At 41.5% G+C, this 6000-nt stretch overlaps 1 protein-coding gene across 1 annotated transcript in view; it reads right to left on the bottom strand.

The window, feature by feature from the left end:
* Positions 1-2372: 2372 nt before the first annotated feature.
* The window catches only part of PCDH19 (protocadherin 19), a 106774-nt gene continuing 103146 nt past the window's right edge, over positions 2373-6000 (bottom strand). Inside the window, exon 7 of the mRNA XM_012650042.1 lies at positions 2373-2599. The gene's annotated coding sequence lies outside the window, so the exon portion shown is untranslated. The remainder of the gene's footprint in view (positions 2600-6000) is intronic.

The following is a 6000-nucleotide window of genomic DNA, read 5'->3' as shown; positions in this document are numbered from 1 at the left end:
GGATAGCCCTGCTTGGGGAGAGGAGGTCATAGTAGAGAACCTGGATAGCTAAGGGAAAATTAAGGCTTTAGGTACCCAGGGAAAGTCAAGACACTAAAACACAAGAAGAAAAGTAGGAAAATGTTGAAACACCCAGCACAGTTCCCTTGCTCCTCACCTCTAGGCAGAAACACGGGAATTCCCAACAGAACTCTGTGGACCCCCTGCAGTATACTGATCACTGAGAAGGAGGGGTGTGGTGAGCCAGGGAGCCAGGAATTGCAAGAAATTGGAAGAATCTTTTCTCACCACTTCCCAATCATCCCCCTCTTCCATATCACATAGACTACAGGAGGCGCCAACCAGCCCCCAACCCTGCCTCCTTGGGCCAGGCTCTGGACTGGGCACTTACCCCCAGCTTAGATACCTTCTCAAGGGCTGGCCTTCAGGCCCTCTGGTAGGTCTGCCTGCCTGGGCCAACCTTCTTGCACTCCCCTTGGCTTGCCTGGGTTAGCCCTGCAGACTGGCATCCCTCCTGGGGCCAGGTACGGGTGGGCCTGCCACATACCTATGTGCCTGCCTGCCCAACTCCTGGGCACTCCCCACTCTACCCAATCCTTGAGTGTCCACATTCAGTGGGTTTCCCCACAAAAATAAATAAATAAATAAATAAATAAATGTAGTAAATGGATGAAAGTGTCAGACATGTACGAGTAGGTCATTTGTCAACATGTGTGAAGGTTAAGAACTAGAACTCTAAGGGAACACCTCTCTACTGCCATCCTGAAGAATTTTGTTTTGGGGATAATGACCTCATCCCCTTATAAGTGGTGACAGCACATTCAAAGTATACCTCCTAAGGCATGTCTATACCCTGAAATCAAAGTAATGAAAATGGTTACTTGTATCTATGTGTGTGGAGGAGTTGTCACATCCTATTAGAGAATACCCTCTTAGAATTCAATTCCTACCATGGTTTCTTGACCCCATACACAGCATGTCAGTGACACATATGAGGTGTGTCACAAGCACTTTGTTACCAAAATGAATAATTTTAATAATGTGCTTTGTTTTGTTTTATAAATGTGAATAGATTTGAGGTTATGCCTGTAATCTTGCCACTGTTCCACACTTAGGCAGAGTTGCTGTTGTTGTCCATGACCTTGGATATGCCTGTCTTGCATATGTGAATGCCCTTCATCATGTGGGAATTTTCTCTTGCTTATTCCTTGGGGAATCTTATTTTAAGGAGGAGTCACAACTCCCTTTTGGGCTCCCCCACACAAAAAATGGTAGATGAAAGAGTGTCCAAAAAAACTTTTCTTTGAGCTTTAGGTATGAACTAACCCAGAAGCACTCATGGCCTTCTATGACTTAATGGCCTCCAAGCCAGTGACAGACCAGCCTCCTTCCAATATGCCTTTATGAACATCTGGAAGTCTGTGTGAACATCTGCACATACATCAGTGTATGTGACTCCGTGTGTCCCAGCATGTCTGTGCCTGCGTTCTGATGCAACACCTGTTAAACTACAGTACTGAATCAGTGGCTATTGCTGTGACTTTAGGGCTAATTTTGGGGAACAAGATGCAATCTCAATTTAATACAGGTGAGTAGAGATAACAGGAAGATAGAGGTCCAGGGAGATAGTGGATTTCCTTGAGATCATTTTTAATTGTCCAGAGAGAATAGGTCATGCGGAAGCAATTTAGCCTTTAACCACTAAAGGCACTATTTGCAAATTTTCTGCCATGCCCCCGTTTTTCCTCTATTCTGATTTTTTTCTGTCAGTTGCAGCCAGAATGAATACTTACATCCCAAGTGCTAAGTCCCAGAGAATAATGGTTTGGATAAAGAAAGCTTGTCAGGGCTTTCTCTGCAGCCTTGTTCTGTATAAAGTCAGAGCCTCTCCTGTTGCTTCGCTTTCAAACCTGAAGGCATCAAAGGGGCAGCCAGGTCATCTTTGTTTTAAACTCTCTTTTCCCCTGCTGTCAGCCTCTACTATCTCTCACCTTTTTTAAAATTAATTCTTCAGAGAAGTCCCACGGTGAAGTTGCCCTGAAATGATTTATTTTAAAGAATGGTTTTAGCGCTCTTGTTTAAAGTACCACCCAGGAAAGTTTTTACCATTCTGGATATGAATGGGTCTTCCTCTTCAGGCAAAGGTATTGACTGGGGTAGGAAGGAGGGGAGGTGCTCAGGAAATGACTGGAGCAGCCCCCTCCTTAGTTGGAGAGTTGTGGATCTGGTGAACTGGAAAAGGCAAAGGGAACCCTTGGGGCCCAAACATCAGTGATTCCACCAAGGGCTAGTGACCTCCTAGGTCTAAGAGTCACCCTCACCCCCACATTAACCAACACTCTCTGAGACACATTTAACCAAACAGCCAATAATTTTTCCATAATAGCCTTTAATACTAAAATGCATTAAATTTTTGAAGCAGAGAAAACACATTTAAAGGGGGAAACAGAGAATCACCAGATAAAAGGAAACAATGTGGCAGATAACACCATTTAAAACACAACTGTAATAATTTAATAAAGCTGCTTTATCATCTTCATAAAATAGACAGAGTGGTGATTCTTTTTTTGTCTTTTTTCTTTTTACAATGATTCAATCACTGTGAAAATGTACATAACATACAGATCAGCATATACAACAATTTCATCTTCATATAATCAGCAACAGAGACTGCTTAATGAAACATACTGTACTCGCATCCCTCTAAATTTCCACCCTGGTTTGACAGGTAAACAGTAATAGTGTCATCAGGCTCATTCCCCTCACTAGAGGAGCGAAGGCGTAAGCCTTTTGCAACTAATACCTTAGCATTCAAATAGCACAAGGAGGTATTTGTTGCCCAATTTCTAGCTTGAGCTAGTCTGGCTCTTGGTCATTAAAGTCTGTATCCTAGCCTTCCTCAGCTGAACGCCAGCCAGTGCCAGTAAAAATCTACTTAACCAGTGCTGTGACGGTGTTAGCTGGTTTGTTTGCTAAGGTTGACAGCAACTTTCAGTTAGTAACAAGGTCATCTTTAATTGCCAACACAGCTGGAGCAACAGTCAGCATCATTAGTTTTCCCTAATGACCTACAATGCTTTCCAATCAAGATCAGGTGTTTGTGGGTTTTCCTCTACCAAGAGCGCCTTACAATACACATTTCAGACAAGGTGGTTGATTTTCTTCATTTTACAAAAGCAACATGATTCCTATTTGAAATTATTCACTTTTGCACAACAAGTGACCCACAGGCCAATTCCAGCCTCACAAGAAAACAAAGAGAGCTGCAACAACTTCATTTGGACAATGTGTTTTGCTCTGGAATATTTCATTATCAATATAAAGCCACCCAGTCCCAGCCCCACCCCCACACATCCCCTTTGAATATTACTTTGTTACATACTTAAACTAAAGAACAACATCTCAATACACTTCAGTGTCAGCAGATACAATTTGACTCATGAAATGACATCCTTAAATGTAATTTTACCAAGAAAGCAAACACTAGGACTGTATACAATGGACTTCTTAAGCTCATTTATGCCAGTTTTTCAAAGTCAGTAAGGGTCTTATTACCCTAGGTAAAGAGCCAAGTGGACCAAACTTGTCAGAACGCTTTGGGGAACATTCAACATCAAAATGATCCCCATAAAGTGAATCGGAATTCCAGCCAGAACTGCTATTATATACAATAATTCTTTTTCCACCCTGGATGCCCAATCGAGCTATCCCCTTCACTCCTGCCTCTCCCCAATCTGCCCTTTGTCTTGCTGCTTCAAGTGGACCACTTCTGTTTTGCTTTTTAAGATATTATAGGGCTACAGGAAAAAGCCAACTCAATTCTTTCCCTTCAAACAATTACTTGTATGCTGAAGTGACACTATCAGGATGATACTCTGGGTGGTTCCAATTTTCAGAGTTCTAAGTTGTATTTCCTTTAACATTTTTGATTAGTGATCAGCAGGTCACCAAGTGAACGAATTTGTTTAAATGGGCACCTTAGGTGCAATTAGCTGTATTAGGCAGGTTTACTCTGGAGCAGCGATACTCAAAATGTGGTCCTTGGGTCAGCTGCATCGGTATCACCTCAGAATTTTTAGACATTCAGAGACTCAGGCATGTCTAACGGAACCAACAGAATCTAAAACTCTAAGAGTGGGGGTCCATCAATCTGTGCTTTAACAATCCTTGAACCTTTAGCTGGGCTTCTGATTCATATGCATTTCTGGGTCCCAATCCCAGAGCTTCAGGTTCAATTGGTCAAGGAGGGAACAGCGAATTAGCATTTCTAACAAGTTCTCAAGTGATGTTGTTGCTGCTGGTCCAGGGACTAAACTTTGAGAACCACCTCTGCAGGATTCTTTGGGGGCCCATTATCTATCTCAGCAATAAGGTGGGCCAGAATTTCATCTACTGGCTTTAAGAGAATCAAAGCGATGGTCAGTTTCATTCTGAACAGGTTCATAGATTAGTCACTTATAGGGAAAAGAAAAAAGAGACTCCACAAAGTATGGCTCCCTTCTCCCTATTCCTTGTCATATAGTATATCCCCATATTTGGAGGAGAGCAATCAATCAATGCAAACTAGGCCCCTTATATTGCATGAAGTTTACCTGCTCAGAGAATTGCCAAAAGCACTTGTTAGTAAAGCATGTCACACTTCATCAACTCCTCCTCAAACGGGACATCAGAATAAATAGAATAGAATTCCCTAGGACTTAGGAACCAAAATTGCTCCCTTGTGTTTAAGAGTGTAACATGTTTAGAATGGTAAAAGGAAGAATATTTGGCTCTGTGGCCCTTGTAGCTTTTCATCAGACATGCTAAAAGGAGGGGGGAAATACTCGAGCCAAAGGAAATTTAGGATCCTTGCACAGAATGCCTATTTGCAGGCACAGCCTGCCTACAAAACCAGCTTACAAAGCCCTCCTAGGATGATGCACTTGTGCTTCTGGGAGGACGCATACATCAGAAAATTGTAGGGGAAAAAAGATATTTTCTTAATGAGAGGAATTCTCTGAACATGCTCAGTAAGGTTTGGAAGCCAAAAAATCTCTGACTGCCCACTGAGAACAAAGTATTTGGATAGGGAAAAAAAATGGATCTATAGCTTGAAGCTGGATTCTAAAAAAAAAAAAAAAATGAAGAAAAGAAAACCCAAGAGAAAAGCAAAATCAATGCGACTGCTACTGTAACCATTTGAAACTTGGCTGGTAAGAGGCATGGCAGCCAGTGGCCTCTCTGGCTCAACAGCCACATGACATTTAATGTTCCCACTTTCCACAATCTTTTCAGCTCCCTCGTTCCCACTGAGTATAGTAAGAAATACACCTGTAGAAAACTGTCAAATCTGACTTCAAAGTGACCTTGAGGTGACAGCTAACAACATAATATCAGGATGGATCAGGATGAGGAACAATCTAAATTCTATAGGCTGCCATTATAACTTAAAGCGGAAAAAAATTATTTTTTAATGTGCTAATCAAATAGTCACTTGCAAAGAGAAATAAATACCTAATTCAAAATCTGCTACCAAAATAAAATAAATCGGAGGTGGGAAAAGTGTATGAGAGAGAATGAAATAAGGCAAAATGAAGATGTTATGGTAATTGATCCCTAATTGTGTCAGTTTCAGAGGAAAATTTGCAGCCACACCAATATTTTGCATGAGGTAGTATTCAGCACTGAATAAGAAAAGGATGGATTTGTAGCTTCACTATAGGCTCTTTTACAGAAATGTTCTCCCCTACCTAACCCCATCCCCACTGTCTTACCCAACCTCCCACCCGCCCTCAAAACCCTTCTCCCTCCCATAAAAGAAAATATTCCTGGTAATGTATAAAGCTAGGAACTCAGGCAAAAATAACTAAGACATTTTAAAAAGATGACTTATCTACCTAAACTTAAGAAAATAAATCCTCTTTTGCATTCTAGTGCTCTAACCTCCAGGCCTTCTCTCTGGGTACCCTTGAATTTCAACAAATGATAACAGAACCACAAAACTTGTTTCTCTAGAAACAA

Source organism: Propithecus coquereli, unplaced genomic scaffold (assembly GCF_000956105.1).
Source record: "Propithecus coquereli isolate 6110/MARCELLA unplaced genomic scaffold, Pcoq_1.0 Scaffold31, whole genome shotgun sequence".
NCBI lineage: Eukaryota > Metazoa > Chordata > Mammalia > Primates > Indriidae > Propithecus > Propithecus coquereli.
This window is presented reverse-complemented; position numbering and strand designations above follow the sequence as displayed.